At 44.4% G+C, this 18,330-nt stretch overlaps 1 protein-coding gene and 1 pseudogene across 1 annotated transcript in view; one reads left to right on the top strand and one right to left on the bottom strand.

Annotated features, from left to right (window-relative positions):
* SPOCK1 (SPARC (osteonectin), cwcv and kazal like domains proteoglycan 1) overlaps positions 1-18,330 on the bottom strand; it is a 515,600-nt gene that overhangs the window by 378,392 nt on the left and 118,878 nt on the right. The window lies entirely within an intron of this gene.
* Positions 15,069-16,196, top strand: LOC103244593 (cyclin-dependent kinase 1 pseudogene; annotated as a pseudogene).

Here is an 18,330-nt window from a genome sequence, read left to right as displayed (position 1 = left end):
ACCAGCCTGCTTAGGGAGAAGGGGTAGAGTAAAGGTGTTTTGTGGCTGCTATGTGTCCATGAGACACATCACTGAGCAATGACTGAACAAACCAGTCACTTTCCCAAGGCCAAAAAGTCTCTCCACCATCCTTCATACCTGCCAAGCATCCCCAACAGGTGATGTTCATCCAACACCACCGTGCAACTCACAAAAGAGGACACAGCCTTGACCCAGGGCATCTCTTGCCCCTGATCTGTACAACACATTTGGCTCTTATTACCTTCATGCAGGAAGAAAGGAAGGGAGTGAGGGAAAGGAGGAGGTGGAGGAGGTGGAGGAGGGGGCAAGAAGGAGGGGAAGGGAAAGAGGAAGAGGAAAGGGGAGATAAACTTCCCCCCTTGTAATACCTCCCCAGACAGCCGTATCTTTCCACCAACCATGATAAGAAATTGAACCTATCCAACAGGTCTTCAGCATTTTCCTGCAAACCTGGAATGTTCCAGGTGGCTGTGCATCTAAGAGACATTTTCTGTTGGTTTTTTATATACTGTTTATATCAGAGTTTGATATTCTTTGGCTAACCCCTAACACTGTGTTCAAACAGATTAAACAATCAAAACTTTGAAGGGTTTTTCTATGCCTCCTGGACAAAATTTCAAGACTTACATGATCAAATCAAGAATCTAGGTACCCTGAACTCCAATTTAATAGGCACTTTTGGATGGTACTGAAAGTATGAACTCATCACAAAGCCTGCAGTATAGAACAGAGCACAGCTTCTTAAGGCATCATTTCTGGGATGAAGGCTAAAAATTGTCTATCACAGCCAGTTAGCCTCAAAGGGAGTCTAAATAAATCGAGCCCACTGGGGAGTCTGTGAAATAAGACCTATATTAGGAGCAATCTTTTGAGCATCATGTCCATATGAAGTAAGAATTCTCCCTCTAACTGGGGCACAAGACCCTCTTAAGAATAAAACTTTGGATCATTTCACAGTAGTATGACTGTATCTTAGAAAGCAATCTAGGGATTGAACTAGAAATTTGCATGATACTCTCATTTGGTTGTAAGACCCTTCTCTGGCCGTTCATCACCAGGAAAGCAGTTGCCCACAGGAAGGGGAGCAAGATACAAGGCATTGTCATCATCACCTCCCTCTCTGATTAAACACCAAAATATGTTTGATCCAGAGCATACAAAATCAATTAAGAGAGTTAACACATATAAAGCACTTTGAATCCTGAATCAAAATTAGCTATTATATCAATAAAAATAATAGCTTCCATTTATTGAGTACCTACGACAGGGCAGGCAGTAGGTTAGCACACGTGTTCTCTAATTTAATCCTAACAGCTAACCCTACAGGCTAGTGCTAACCCTCACATTTTACAGATGAAGGTAAAGAAATGCAAATTGTGTTTCTGCCTTGCTTGCAGGCCTTTGCTAATGAAAAGTCATTTTTACTTTTTTTATAAAGCACTGCAGTCCACACTAAGGAGCAAATGCAGTCAGCATTTTTATATGCTTGCCCAAATTGGATAAAGATAAAAAGTCAAGAAGAAATACACAGACAGGTATATTTCCTGAACTGGGTTTTTTTTTCACTCTAGGATGGACATAACATAGCATGGAGCTTTATCTACATCACTTGCACATCTGTGTGGTTACCTATCCACTGCTGGGAGGTGGTTGTGGTCCACAGATTTGTCCTGAAGCAACTTCAGAGATCCTCGTGGTGACAAATGTACTATTAAATCTCCACAAGGGAGTCCCTGACCAATTCCATCTCCTGATCACCCAAGTAATAAAGAGGGCCAACTTATATTTCAACCACTCAGAGAGGATTTAAGACCAAGAGCAACTGGTGCCATTAGTCTCTTGTTGCAGATGCACAAGTCTAAGCCCAGATCAGCTGTCAAACATAAACATGCAAGATCCAATATGCAATCAGTTTACCACAACAGCCACCTCTCCCCGTGTCATTCCTCACAGGAAACATAAAAACAAACACACAGGTAACAAGGCAAAAGGAAGAAGGCAGGCCTTATGTGCTTCAGAACTTGGGAAGAGTGTTGGGTTTGAGTTTTGCCCTTGCTAAAATGTTGTGTCACCTCATATCTTACAAAGGCACATAGTCTTGTCCACATTAATCCAAGAGTCATCTGGACCCACATGGACCTTGAGCATCCCTAAAGTCGCCAGAAGGCAGACAAGATCTGGGATCTCACAACAGTGCTGGTGAACCTTCAAAAGTCAAGAGTACTTCCAAATACTACCCTTCCTAGGATGTGCCCTTAAGTCAATGGAGGTGAATCTGTCTGCAACATCGCCTCCTATATCAGGAATAAGTACATCATTTCCAAATGAGTCTGTGCACTGTGATCTCTGCAGTGCCTCACTTCATTTCTAAAGTGCTTTATTTTAAGAAGATAGTTTTGATAACAATACAGCACAGGGATATTTGGGGTTCCACCACTCACAGTAACTACTAATTTCTTTTCCTTCCATCCCATTTAGGCACACATTTCTCAGAAGACTGTCTACCATCCCAAAGAAAGCTGGTAGATCAGGGTTTCTCAAGCTTCCTCCAAAGAGATGACTCAGAAACTGGGACTGGCTTCCTCTGGGAAGCCTTCCCTCAACACTTCAAGTGAACTGATGGGTCCCTTCTGTACATGTTTCTACATATCCTCAACTTCCCATTAGAGCATTATCATATGATGTCTATTATGGATTGAATGTTTGGGTTCCCCCTAAACTCACATGTTGAAAAAGAACCCTAGCCCCTAATGTGATGATATTTGGAGGTGAAGTGATGATATTTGGAGGTGAAGTGTTTGGGAAGTAATTAGGCTTAGATGAGGTCCTGAGGGTGGTGCCCCATGAAGGGATTCCTTATAAGAGGAAGAGATCCCAGAGCCTCCTCTCTTCTCCATGTGAGGACACAGCGAGAAGTCAGCCATCTGCAAGTGAGGAAGAGGGCCTCACCAAGAACTGAATCTGCCAGCACCTTGACCTTGAACCTTCTAGCCTCCAGAACTGTGAGAAATAAGTGTCTTTTGTTTAAGCCATCCAGTCTATGGTATTTTGTTATAGCAGCCTGAGCTATGACAATGTTACAATGATTAATTATCTCTCTATATGCCCTACTAGACTGTGAGCTCTGTAGAGGGAGAGATAAGGTCAACTTTACTCACCACTGTATCAGAGTCACCTCACAGGGTCTGGGATATAAGAGGCACTAAGGAAATACCTGTTGAGTGAGTGGATGCATGGGAAGCACGTGTACACGCATAGGTAAAAATTGTGGTTTTAAAGAATATCGGACACTAGAGGAAATGCTTTATGGCATAAGTAAAAATGCAGGAAATAAAACTGTTTAAACAACGTGATTTCAATTATGTAAACATTTACACATGATTAGGAATCTGGAAGGAAATATACTAAAAAATGCTAATAGTGGTTATCTGGGTGGTAAGAGTTGGATGAATTGCTGCCGTTGCCTTCATTTCCCATGTTTCCACAAATTGCATAGATTACATTTATGATTCAAAAATAAGATTACATTTTTAAAAAGGAAATTACTGAGAAAAAACTTGCCTTCACGTTTTATGAGGTTTTCACCCATAAAAACAGGGCAGAGAGACTCGGAGAAGAAGTGAAGGCCCTGAGTGAGTTCATGTTCCCAGAGTTTAGGAGCTCCTGTCTCTCCCGATTTCCCAGAAGCATGAGGGAGCTTCAAACACAATGATTTTACAGCGAGCTTCCCCCTTAAGTGTTCCTCTCAGCCCCAGCCATTCAGTAAGGAGAGTTGTTCAGAGATGAAGGTGGAAGAAATGCCACCTTTTGAGGACAGATCCAAAACTATGAGGGATCAAGAGACCAGAAGAAAACGGCCGGGAAGGAATTCCACCCAAATCTTCAGAGCCATCAAGACCAAAACCAAGGGAAGCACAAACATGTTCATCAAGCACTGAGAAGTTCCTCCCAAAACTCAAAAGTACAGAAGAAGGTCATTGCTTTAAAAGTGACTTATTTAAGGGTTAGAAGGGAGGTGGTGAAATTATAGATAATGAGAATATTGCAATAACCACTGCAGCTTACCATTTATTAACGACTTAACACAGACGTCAGCAACCTTTTTTTTTTGGAGACGGAGTCTCACTCTGTCACCCAGGCTGGAGTGCAGTGGCACGATCTCCACTCACTCACTGCAAGCTCCTCCTCCGGGGTTCACACCATTCTCCTGCCTCAGCTTCCTGAGTAGCTGGGACCACAGGTGCCCTCCACCACGCCCAGCTAATTTTTTTTTTTTTTTTTAAATAGAGATGGGGTTTCACCATGTTAGCCAGGATGATCTCAATCTCCTGACCTTGTGATCCACCCGCCTTGGCCTCCCAAAGTGCTGGGATTACAGGCGTAAGCCACCGCGCCCAGCCGGCAAACTTTCAATGTAAAGGGCCAGGTAGTAAATATTCTCCAAATATTTGTGAGCCATTTGACCTCTCCTCAACTCTGCCATTGTAGTGCAAAGGCAGCTATAGATAATACATAAAAGAATGAGCATGGTTGCATTCAAATAAACCTCTATAAAAACAGACAGGGCAGATTTGGCCTGAGGGCCATAGTTTGCAACCCCTGGCTTAACATGGGCAGGCATTGTACTAAGCTAATGACTTAGCACTAATTTAATTCCCACAATCCTCAAGTGGGGAAACTGAGACTCAGGGAGATTAAATCGCTTGCCAGGCTATACTGTCAAAAGGTGGCAAGGCTCAACTCAACCCTAGGTCAGTTTGACTCCAAAGGGGACACACTTTTTCATGAGGTAATTCAGCCTCAGAGGCCCTCATGACAGTAATCAATCCTCCTTTACCAGGTGAACACGTACTGAGCACATCTTTGTGCAAGTATCAGGCTAAGTATGGGAGATCAAGGATGAATAAGATCCAGACTTTGCCTTCCAAAGTTCATAATCTGAGATGGGCATCTACCCCACAAGTACCTACCTAGCTCTCCCTCTCCAGTACAAGTATGTCCCCAACAGAATAAAATAGGTCCAGGGATGCCAAAAACTCACACCACAGACATGCATTAAATATACCTCATTTCTTTACAAAAGGATTTTATGCTCTACACAGGACACTGCTAAGAAGTGACCCCACTCAGAACTTGTAAATATTGGCTTACGCATCCATAAGTCCCAAGTGCAGAGGCCAAGAAACAAACTGCAGCCTGAGAAGCTCTACCAGAAATTCACTGTACTGAGTCACAGTTCAGCTTCATGGTTAAGAGCATAGAACCTAAAGACAGAAAGACCTGGATTGGAATCACAGCTCTGCATCACCTTGGGTAAGTGACCAACCTGCTCTAAAAGGCTCAGCTACCTCACCTGTACACAAAGGTTAAGAATCCTTACTGTCCTAGAGCTGTCAGAAGACAATGTAGGGTTGGAGGGCAGGGACTAGAGCTGTCTTATCCATCGTCATATTCTCAGCACCAGGCAGATACCAGGTGCAAAATAAATACAGGGGGATAAACACAAATGGAGACTTTTTGAAATAACCTCAGTGAAAGGAAAATGGGACTTATTTTGCAAAGAACCCCCCAATTAAAGAAGTCTAGCACTAGAAGCAAGGTACAGGTGTCCTGCAGAACCAGCCTAGGTAAGCCAGTCACTGGGGACAGACTTGAGTTGCACAAATCCATGCTCAGAATGGGCCTGGGAGGCCCTTCTCTGCAGGAAGCATGTGGATGGCAGTAAAAGTGAGTGGACAGGTGCAGGCGCATCTTCTGTTTACCTATCTCTACATAAATAGCCTGAGATCCCAGGGCCCTGCACCTGCCCCAACCCAGCCCTGCTGCTTATTTCCCGCACCCATTCATCTCCTGCTTCTGATTCTAAGTAAACTCTGATCTTATTAACCTCCATCACATGGGGGAGTGAACACCCAGCCTGCCCCTTCACAGGCCTTTCTGACAGAGGCTGCCTTACTGGAGAAGGACAGAGGTTAAATACCGAGATTCGTAAGCAGTTTTCCCTAATACCTAAGCACCATCTGCCCACCTGTGGCTGCTTCATCAACCTCGAAGCTAGAGGCAAGGATGTTGGGGAGCGGGGTGATGTTTCTTGCAGCTGCCATGTGCCAGGCACCATGGGGCTTAACACTCAAATTACGAGTGATTTGTCTGCCAGTGGAAACCTAAGTGACCTGACAGAAGAATCTGCACAAAGCCAAAGAAAAACTGAGTCATTTTTACACAGCCTTTGGATGAGGTACACAAGCACAAGGCTGCAGAACAAAGAGCTTTCTGCATGAGGGTCCCACAGCCCTGGTGATACCTGAATCCAGGAGACAGGAGCACCTATAGTTCTGCCTTGCCTCCATCTATAGCTTCCCCACCTAAGACAAGGGCAATTCACCCATTTCCCTAACAAACAACTACAGGGGGACTGTATAAAAGGGCAAAATCTGAACCTGCCCCTCCTGAGCCTATACGGTGGGACAGTGCCCAGTACTCAGTGCTTATGACACCACAGCATTAGCTACCATTTTATACCGAGGATAGAGCAGGATTTAAGAGCCAAGACTTGGAATTAGCCAAAGCTGTGTCCTATCCGAGGTTTTGTCACTTATTACCATGTGGCCTAAAGGCCCCTCATTTGTAAATTGGGGCTAATAGTGCCTCCCTCAAAGAGGTGCCATTAGGATCAGGTGACTTAGTTGCATGTAAACTGCTCCTTCATGCTCACTGCAGGACACTGTCATCTCATTTGCTGTCCCAGATGGAATGTGAGCTCCTCACAGGGAGGACTCATGTCCAAGTGCCCAGCATAGGTGCTGGCACACAGTAGGGCCTCAGGTCATACTTCTGGTGAGGATACCAACCCAAGCTTGTGGGATGCCTCTGCAGAGCACCCAGCTTGCCACAGCTTCTCCCCTGCTCGGTCATCCCCTCTCCTCCCAGGCTGCAGTTCTCAGTCCAGGGATCTCCACTAAGACCTTCCTGAAAGCAGTGCTGGGGCCAGTAAACAAGTGAGGGGAGCCCCAGCCATTGTGTCCATCCACATGGGAATCTCTGACCAACTTGAATTAAGTTGGTTTCTTCCCAGCTCTCTGGCACATGCCCAGGATGCAAAGGTTCACCCCACAGGGGGCAGTTCTGGCTTTCTCAAGCCTTTCTAATTGAGTCAGGTTTGGGAGGAATTCTAGAGTCGACTCCAGAACTGACAGAAGCAGGTAGCCGCTCTTCCCTAGAAGTAAGTTTCCCTCTTTAAATAAAGGACCCTGAGAAATTGCCCCTCAAAGGAATACCAATCTTGGGCAAACCCTCTTTCTGGAGGGTCTTGGTTAGTCAGCTAAAATTCTCCCTTTTAATAAAACAATTGTGAAGCAATCTGCCTCCTAATCCATTCATAAATCAGACACTCAAGTCTTAGAATAATTTCCCCATAATTCATGTTAATCATTCCACTCTCGTAATATGAATCATCTGTTTAATGGAAAACTTTCACCAAGACGGGCAAGAGCCACTGGATCTTGCTTTAAAAATCTCTCCAGAGCTCAGAAGGTTTTCTATTATTGATAGAAAAGTTACTATATTTTTAACAGGCACTTTAAATATTACTCATGCAATCAAAGCTGTTTTCCTAACTCAACTTACACAGTTTTCAAACATGTATTATGTTTGACCTTATTAAATATTCTGTAGCACCACTTACACACAACGGCGCACAAAAGTACAGTACCAAAACTTCTGGCAGCACTGGAAAAATGCAAATCCTCACGAATTGCTCAAAAGGATGCAGCAAAAGCCCTGAGCATGGCATGGACTCCCAATCAGTGCCATGGGAGGCAGGGACAGGGGACAGGTTCCCAGAAGAGCTCTTTGCCGTGAAGTTCAGTGAGCAGGAAACAGACAAAACTCTGGGATTTTTGCACTTTAGTCAAGAATTTCACTGAATCTTCTCCAAGAATACTCCCCCAGTGCTCCAAGAATAAGACAGCGCTGTTCAACCTCATCAAGATCCAGGATGTCACATAGGAAACATGACAATTTTGATGTTTTCAAAATAGAAAATTTGGAGCTGTCTTATCAAAATCTATAAACTAGACAATAATACCAGTAAATAGCTACCATTTACTGAACACTCAGTACCAGGCATCACACTAACTAATGTAAAGATAGAAGATCTTGTTTAATCCCCACAAAAACCCTAGGAAGCAGGTGTTATCTTCATTTTTCAGACAAGAAAAGACAAACTTGCCTGTGACCACCCCACCAAAATGTGACAGAGCAGGCTGGGAGCAGGGGCTGGTTGGACTCCAACATCTGTGCCCTAAATCCTTCCACCAAACTGGCCTAGGAGGTCAAAGCTGGAGTCCTGCCCCACCCCAGCCCCTATGGTGTAGGACTACATTCAGGTGATGTGAGTTAATGCCATTTAACACTAACCAACTGCTTGTCAGAATAGCTTAGCTGCTTCGAATGGGAAGGTCTTTGAGTCCTGCCAAGACGTAAGTGATTAAGTAGGAGTTTAGTCAAAATAGGTGGGGCAAGGGAGTCTCTCACCGGCCTTGTGAAAGTCAGAACCATAGGGAAAAGCATATGCCTCTAAGAGATGGTGACAGAAAGGGGGATGGATGCTCCAGCTAAGTGTGGACCAGTTGTCAGCAAAACAAGAAAAGTATCAGACCAAGTAACTGAGAAGAATAACAAACAACTGTGGTTGCAATTTTTAAACACAAGGCCTTAGACTGCTCAAATTGCTGAGCCAGAGATGAGAAGGAGACAGAGAGTACACTGTGACAACTGAGTCAAATGCCAGTGATTCTGTGCTTCCAGTGTTTTCATTTGTTTTATCAATTCACCTGTTCACATATCTTAAAGTACATGAAGTATCTGGATTACACTGGCTTCATATAAGCCCTGGATTCAGGGGACTGAGTGCTTACAGTTCTGCTTTGCCTCCATCAACAGCTTTCCTGCCTAAGCTGATGCCCTTCCTTTACTACTCGAAGTGAAACACTGACAATCACCAGGTGGCAACAACTGGTACAAAATGCATGATTGACAAGAGGAGCCCTGGCCCAGACTCCCCATAAGTCTTTAACATCCCTGAACAGTCACACCCACCCCTGCAGTCAACGTGTCTCAAAAAGCAGCAGCACTGTTGAGCACGGTGCACAGAAGAATATGAAGTTCAGGTTTACAGAAACCAAGTCACTGAGTATTTCTAGAACAGCTCCAGGGGATCAAGGCCCCAGATAAGGCACCTGGGGGACACTTTTCTGTAAGAAGTTTACAACTTAATGAAAAAAATATAAATAACTCAATTTGAGACATGCCTCAGGAACATTAAATTCGAAAGCAGGCATGCAGTGAATAGAACAAAAGTGCCAACACACGTGATCTATATTCCCCATGGCTATCCCATGTTGAGCTCCTTCTAGCTCCCTGTTTTTCTTTGCCCGCAGTCTTTCATGCTGACCCATATAAACCACACATCCCGACAAAGCAGCTCAGGCTAAACAGTCTGGAAATCCCCCGATGCCTCTTCTCTTTCATGTTGGAACCAACACCATTTAGGCACCAACTACCTGCCAATAACTGGGCCAAGTTCTTGGGATGCTAACATAAAGTGCACATCCCTGCCCCCAAATCAGAGGAGCTACTGCTTTGGATGCAGGAAAAGGGCTGTAGCCAAGGCGAGGGCAAAGGGGGCTCAGGTCCACCTCTAGTTAGGAAACTACAGTGGAAATATCAGCCCACGTGCTCTCCACGCCAGGCTTCCTCACCCCACTTATACTATCCAACCGCCCACAAAAGGCAGTTTCACTATCACATGACCCTCTCTTCAAAGCAGTTTCCATTAGATTAACCCTGATCCTAGAAGATATACTCACTAGCCCAAATTAATCCAACCACACTCCCCCTCAAACATGTGTACCTAACAGTCACAAAGATTGTGGTCAGCTAATTGTGGCTTTTGAACCAGATGACGTTGAGCCAGGGCTGGAAGAGTTGTTTCCAGGCATGAACATATGAACAAACAGCCAGGGAAATCCGGTTTACTTAGTGAAGCAGAATAACCCAAGTGGGCAAAAGACGTGGGGAGGACGGTTACAAGTTAAGGTACAATGACAACTGGACCATGTCACAAAGAAAAGGAGCACAGGGTCCTGAGAGGGAACAATGGGCACCTGTGACCTGTTTTGGGGGTCTGGAAAGGTTTCCACAAGCGAGACCTGGAGGCAGAGTGGGATCTAACTAGGCAGCCATGGGAGAGGCTGATTCAGGCAGGGAGGAGGGCACAGGCAAAGGCCCTGTGCAGCCCCAAATATAGCCAGTTAGGCTAGAGGGGTACACACGCAGCATTGCACACACAGCTTCAGGGCATCTTCAGATTGCTAGAAACCTATCCTGGACCCAAGTTTAGGACCCCTGTCATCATGCGGCCCTTCCTCCCAGGAAGTGTCTTGGGCTGGCTTTTGTCTGGGGCTGCTGGCCCTGTGTCTCCCTCTCCCTTTCCCACAGCCCTGTCCCCACCGCTTCCACATCTCCCATGTGTCTCCTTCACAACTGCATACAGGACTATGTGTTCCAGAGGAACATGTGGTCTGCTCCCTTATTAATCTTGCTGTATCTTATTAAAATGGCCTCATGCCCGCCTGGTATTATTCTGCACAGAGCAGCGGGGTTCATGCAGCAAGCTGCAGCTAGGCGAGCTGTATTTCATTTCTTTTGTGTTGAAGGAATGACCTAGATGCTGCTCTGCACAACAGACTCATACTTGCAGGCTTTAACTCATTCTTTCCCATCCAGCCTGGTGCTCAGATGGAAGCAGAGGTTTGGACTCCCACCAGGGTGGTGTCAGTTGAGCCGACAAGTAGGCTGAGTTGGACCTATGTGGGAAAGAACAGTTTGAGACCCTTCAGAGCTGCTCCTGAAGACAAAGGCAATGCTCCCTGACAGGTGGGCAGGTGTCTGGACAGCAGAGGAAACTTCTCTGGGAATTCTTATTCATGCAAACTCATATACAAGACATGAGTGAAAGGAAAAGGTGAGTGACTTTGTGGCTTCCTCCATCTATCTACCTCTTCCCTTGGTTGGTTTCTGTCCCAGGCTGTCATATTCATTCATTCACTGTGCTGTTGTCTATTCAATGTCTACTCTACACATGGCTTTGCAAGGGACCCAAAAATAATGACAGGGCTAAGAGATCCTCCTGAGGAGAACATATATAAGCAAAACCCCAACAGGCAATATCCATACAGGGGTGGAGAAGTGCCAGGGAGACCGGCTGTTGCCCCCAGATTGACCTGGGTGTGCCACTTACTCATTGGGAACTTCTGTAAGCTTCCCAAAGTCGTGAACTGGAACTAGGACCACTGTCTTAGCTCAGGTTTCCGTAACAAAATACATCAGAGTGGGTGGTCTAAACAACAGGAATTTACTTCTCACAGTTCTGGAGGCTGCAAATCTGAGATCAAGGTGCTGGCCAATTAAGTTCCCTGGTGAGGGCACTCTTCCTGGCTTGCAGATGGCTGCCTCCTTGCTGTACCCTCGTATGACTGAGAGAAAGAGGAAGCAAGGTCTCTGATGTTTCTGCTTATAAGGACACTAATCCCATCATGAAGTCTACACCCCCATGACCTAATCTAAACCTAAACATCTCCCAAAGGCCCCATCTCCAAATATCATCACACTGGGGTGACAGCTTCAACAAAGGAACTTCGGAGGGACACAATTCTATCCATAGCAACCGCCAATCCCACAGGATGAGTGCAGTGATTTACTGGGATCCCACAGGTTCACCTCCTTATAAGAATAAGCCCAGCTGGCCCGCTTATTCTGGTAGGGAGTGATGCAAGGATGGTGCCTAGGGTGAATGGTAGGAAGAATTTGTCTCCTAGGACCTAGCCTGCCTCTCAGCACACTCAGGACCAACCGATTCTGCACCCCTCTCACCCACTGCCTACCTCTGCCAGCCAGAGCATAACTGAGAATTGAACTTTTTCCCTCCAGGGGTATAAAAGGAAACTGAAAACAGAGATGTGATTAAATGCTGAGCTGGTCATCATGCCACGATCAGACAGTCACACGCCGACCAAGTCCACTGATTTTCTGCCTCTTAATCACGTCCCTGCCAGATTTAAAATGCAATGAACATCAATGAGAACAAATGCTAATAAGGCTCTAACAGGCATTGGATGTCAAGAGGTGAGGAATAAACTTTGCATATTTTGACTGAAAGGGGGTCAAAGAGGAAATAACTGGGATACTAAATAGAATTCTTCTATTCAAGAGAAAGGCTCCCTGAAAGGCAGCTGCTCCAATGAGTGACACTCGCTCATTAAAGAATGCATCATTCAATGTCCTGCGGCAACAGAAACACCCAACCCAGTGACATGTATCTTTCCTGGAATTTAGCTAACATGGTAAAGTCACCAGTGAATTTACATCAGGCCTAAGTGAAAAAGAAGCTCCTTTTCTGACACATGCAGTCATTAGAGTTTTAGTGTACTGAGACTGCTCCAAGAAAACACTGTGTCTTTGGACATGTTATATCACATACCTCCTTTAAGCAGCGTTGGCAAAGTTAATGCATTTGTCAAGCATCTCTGCCTCTCCAGGGTCTTGGGAAAGCCTCTCAGGTGGATGGGCCTCAGGTCCATGAATGCATCCTATAAAATCTGCCTGGCTGACACAAAGGGACAGCCTGAGACCGGGGCTGTGCTGTTCTCACTGCTGGTCACAGTACCTGGCCACACCTGCCCATGGCCACCATGTACTCCACTCTGGTTCCAGAACCCAGTTCAACCCTGGCCTGAGGACTCAGCCATTTTCTGGGCTTATGCCTTCAGGCTTATGCTCTCTCCAATGTCTCAGACATTCTGAAATACCCAGTGTGCTGCATAAGGTTTCCTGATTAAAAGACTTGCTTTTTGAGTTCCAAGGAGGCAGAATGAATAGTGCCACAACTTGAGAATCAGACCGACCTAGATTCAAGTCCCAGCTCCCTCACGTCCTGGCTGCAAGATGTTACTTATGCTAAGTTCTGCTTCTCTCCACTTAAACTGGTGGGGCCAGCACTTGCCTTGGAGGGCTACTGTGAGCATTAAATAAAGAAATACATGGCAAGCACTTAGCGTAGTGCTAGGCATATGGTAAGCCCTTCCCAAAGGTTAGCTATTTATAACTGGCTTCATGAAAACCTGATTTTTCACTCCATTGCAAGAGCCAAAGTAGCTTGGTAAATAAATAAGCCTCTGGGGATTCTACAAAGCATTTTGCAGTGAGCAGCCATCCCTTTAGGTAACAGGATTTACCATGAACTGTATACACAGCCTTCCATTACCGATATAAAAGAGGAGCCAAGGGGATAAGGATTACTTATAACACCAGAGAGCCCCAAATCATAAACAACCTCTTAAGAGGTTGATAAGTTTACCTCAAACCACAATCCAGATGTCTCCACATCCAAACTTTCTCCTCTTAGCTTAGGTTTCCACCCTGGATGATAAGATGATGACGATAACGTCAACAATGATTGTCTAAGGCTTTGTAAATACTTGCTATATGCCGAGTACCAAATTAAACACCATTCATCTATTCACCCATTTAACCCTCACAGCAACCCATGAAGAAGGAAGGGGCTGTTACTATCCTCAGGTGAGATCAGCACTATCTAATAGAAATATAACGTCAACCACAATGTGAACCACATATATAATTTGAATTTCTGGCAGTCACACTACAAAGCAAAAACAGGGAACATTAATTCTAATATTTTATTTAACCCAAAGTATTTTTTCAACATGCCATCCATATTTTAAAATATTAATGATCTCTCATCCTAAGGCATTGAAATCTTGGTGTTTTACACTCCCAGCGCATCCCACTGTGGGCTAGCCCAGTTTCAGCTGCTGAGTAGCCACATGAGCCTGGTGGTTACTGTACTGGACTGTGTAGGTCTCAAGAATGATAAAACAACAGGAAGAAACTTCGTCAGTTCCTCCCGTGGACCCAGACAGTCCGTGTCCGCAGCCAAGCTCCTAACTACTGTGCTCTTCGGTGTCTCATTTGCTGAATCCACTGAACCCCACATTCTGCCAACCAATACCCTCCCTGAGCAATAGAAGCTTGATCTTTCCTTATAAGGATTGGATGCAAACCCCTTCCTGCATGCTGAGGGAAAGTATAAGGAGACACCTACACTGTAACTTTTAAAGAAAATATCTTGGCAAGGCACCATCACTAAAACTTGCTAAAAACGACCCCAGGGTAAGAAACGGCTAAGAGGAGACAAGCACTTTTTCAACCCAACTGACGTCAGAGGGTAATTCTAAAACTGCCACACACAAAAAAGGGTCCAACACCGTGTCAGAAATTCCAAGAAAGGGTAAAGAGCGTGTTACAGAGATTAGATACAATTTGGAAAGAATTCCAAAGTAAAATACCAGAAAATGACAACGCTAAGCACAGAACAATATGGAATAGAAGAGGAGATAATACATACTTAAGTGGGAATGGGTACACACACACTTAAATGGAGATAAAGAAAGGATAAACACCAAGCAAAAAAAAGGCCTGGAGGTGAGCAGCCACTCTCTGCCTGCATCTCATAAATCTTCAGTTCTTCTGCCTGCATCTCATAAATCTTCTGTTCTTCCTCCAAGGATGTAGAAATGATGGCAGAGAGGAACTCTTTGCAGCTACAGTTTGTGGTATGATGACATTGCTATGGTTTGAATATGTCCACCCTCATGAATGGATTAATGCCAATTCTAAAAAGGCTTGAGGCTGTGAGTTCCCTCTCTTGTTCTCTCTGTGTATGCTCTCTTGCCCTTCCACCTTCCACCATGTGATGATGCAGCAGGACGGACCTCACCACATTTAGACTCCCGGATCTTGGACTTCCCAATCTTCAGAACTTTGAGCCATATAAGTTTCTATTCATGGTAAATTACCCAGTCTCAAGTATTCTGTCATAGCAGCACAAAACACACTAATGTTAATTACCTGCTGCCAACTGTACTGTGAGTAAAAGTGCATTTAAAAATCAAATGGCGGCACTTGGCTTCAAAGCTGGCTCTTGGAAGTTGAGCGGAGAGTGACGTGGTTGTGGTAGCTGCCGCTGTGGCCACCGCGGGATAATAAGCCAGGATCTGCTATACCCATTGACTAACTATGGAAGATTATACCAAAATAGAGAAAACTGGAGAAGGTACCTATGGAGTTGTGTATAAGGGTAGACACAAAACTACAGGTCAAGTGGTAGCCATGAAAAAAATCAGACTAGAAAGTGAAGAGGAAGGGGTTCCTGGTACTGCAATTTGGGAAATTTCTCTATTAAAAGAACTTCATCATCCAAATATAGTCAGTCTTCAGGATATGCTTAAGCAGGATTCCAGGTTATATCTCATCTTCAAGTTTCTTTCCATAGATCTGAAGAAATACTTGGATTCTATCCCTCCTGGTCAGTACATGGATTCTTCACTCGTTAAGACTTATTTATACCAAATCCTACAGGGGATTGTGTTTTGTCACTCTAGAAGAGTTCTTCACAGAGACTTAAAACCTCAAAATCTCTTGACTGATGACAAAGGAACAATTAAACTGGCTGATTTTGGCCTTACCAGAGCTTTCGGAATACCTATTAGAGTATATACACATGAGGTAGTAACACTCTGGTACAGATCTCCAGAAGTATTGCTGGGGTCAGCTCGTTACTCAACTCCAGTTGACATTTGGAGGATAGGCACCATATTTGCTGAACTAGCAACTAAAAAACCACTTTTCCATGGGGATTCAGAAATTGATCAACTCTTCAGGATTTTCAGAGCTTTGGGCACTCCCAACAATGAAGTGTGGCCAAAAGTGGAATCTTTACAGGACTATAAGAATACATTTCCCAAATGGAAACCAGGAAGCCTAGCATCCCACGTCAAAAACTTGGATGAAAATGGCTTGGATTTGCTCTCGAAAATGTTAATCTATGATCCAGCCAAACGAATTTCCGGCAAAATGGCACTAAATCATCCATATTTTAATGATGTGGACAATCAGATTAAGAAGATGTAGCTTTCTGACAAAAAGTTTCCACATGTTATAACAACAGATAGTTGTGTTTTTATTGTTAACTCTTGTCTATTTTTGTCTTATATATATTTCTTTGTTATCAAAATTAAGCTGTACTTCTAGTTTCAAAAGTATAACTTAAAAATGTAAATATTCTATATGAATTTAAATATAATTCTGTATATGTGTGTAGGTCTCACTGTAACAACTATTTGTTACTATAATAAAACTATAATATTGATGTCAGGAAAAAAAAAAATCAAATGGCTTGAAAAGTCTCCCTAAGATTAACATGATCAACAGGCAGTTTCCTACTGGGAATACCTAGAGTTTAAAAAGAAAGGGGATGAAAATCCCCAAGTATGAACGGTCATTGCCCTAAGCACAGGACTGATCTAAGACCTCTGTCAGACAATGGTGGATTTCATCTCCTGCCCCATCAATTCCCCTGCAGTATCCCTGTAGAAGGATCCAGGACAGGAATATCTGCCCAGTGCCTGCAGAATCCTGATGAAGGGCCAAGATGGAAGCCCATCGCCAAGTCCTCTGCCCTGTCAGACTGTCTGGGGGTAGCAAAGACCTGGACCCATGCAGGTGAGGGTCCTGAATGACCCCACCTGGACGTCAGGTGGCACGTCCCATGTGTACTCTGCAGCATGCCGGTCTCATTATCACAGGTACATACAAACACTGACCTCAAGGTAAAATCCCTCTCTCTCATCCCATCCTTTCAGGAGGGGCCTCCCCTCCAACTCTTGTACAGGAGGACAGTTACCAGCAGGAGCTCAGAATCAAACAGACCTGGCTCAGCCTCTTACTAGCAGTGTGATGTTGGGTGAGTCATTTAACTGGTCTGAGCCCCTAAATTCTTCTTCTTTAATAGAAAGAATTATTCATTCATTTTTACACATATTTATTGAGCCCACACTGTTTTAGCTTCTGGGGATACAACAGTTAAGAAAAGAAAAAAAAAATCTCTCCCTCATGGAATTTAATTCTAGTTAAAATGGGGAGGTGCCCGGTGGGGACTACATAGATCAACACATGTAACTATACCTATCTCATAGGGCTGTCAGGAAGATTAAATAACACATCTAATGGAGATTGCATGCACTAAATAATTGTCTATTGTTATTACAAACAGTAATAATAGTAATATCTAATCCTTCCAGCAACACACGGGCCTGGGCCTGGGCTTGGGCCTGGGCCTGGGCCTGACTCCAAAAGACCAATTTGGCTGGAAACCAGGGTAGAATAAAAGCCTAAAAGGGGCTCCATTCTTCACATCCTAACCTCTTTCTGGATTCACGCCACAAGGACATCCTGTCACAAAGATGAAGCCCCAGGCAGTCTTTATTTAGCAGACTCAGTAGTCCCACCAAGCCCAGGTACATAGTGAAAAATGGGTCTGAGAAGTAGGGCTCTGGGGGGTCCAGTTCCACTCATCAGGAGAGTGCCCACCTTCTGCCAGTCTCATGATGAGCGATGCACCTGCTGCCCACGGGTTCCTGCCCTAGCAGGGAGGAGGGCCTCAGAGGCATTCCAACACGCTGTGGCATGTCACATCTTCACGGACTAGAGGGACAATGAAGGCTGTGATTCTGCTACTGCTATGAATCCATGGCTTTCTGATGGTGCCCCAGGGAGTGCTAGGTCTCTGCAGAAAATGACACTGACTACAGTGATGACGGCAGCACTCACCACACCATTTATGACACCCTTGATGAGTGGAACACAGCATGCAGTGCTTTCCTTGCACTGCTTTCCTTAATGCTTTCTTTGAGGATTATGAAAAGAAAAAAAAAAAAAACTCCATCTCACAGATAAGGAAAGTGAGGTTAAGTAATTTGTTCAAGAATGTACAGCAAAGAGAAACTAGGCAGGCAGTCCAACTCCAGAAGCCAGGTCTGAACCAACAAGCTAAACTGCTTCACCTAAGGGCCATCGTATGGGAATAAGAGAAAGCAGAGAGGCTGGGGGCTCCAAGCCACCCTCCCCCATCTCAGTTGCAGCAGTTCACATTTTATCTGTTTTCTATGAATGGACTCTACATGACATTTCCTTTGGAAAAAAAGAAAGATCCACTGCTAATTTTTTAAAAATCATTGGAATAAATGATGGCCAACATCAAAAGATGGTTTTTGATAAACCAAGCTTTAAAAAATGTCAAGAAGTAAAATGTCCAATCGACAGTAGAACAGATAAATTGTGGTAATAAATTCACAAAAAGGAATAAAACACAGCAATGACAAACAACTACTT

The sequence above is a fragment of the Chlorocebus sabaeus genome, chromosome 23 (genome assembly GCF_047675955.1).
Source record: "Chlorocebus sabaeus isolate Y175 chromosome 23, mChlSab1.0.hap1, whole genome shotgun sequence".
NCBI classification, from domain to species: Eukaryota; Metazoa; Chordata; class Mammalia; order Primates; family Cercopithecidae; genus Chlorocebus; species Chlorocebus sabaeus.
The sequence above is the reverse complement of the archived record's forward strand: the minus strand, read 5'-3'. Positions and strand labels throughout refer to the sequence as shown.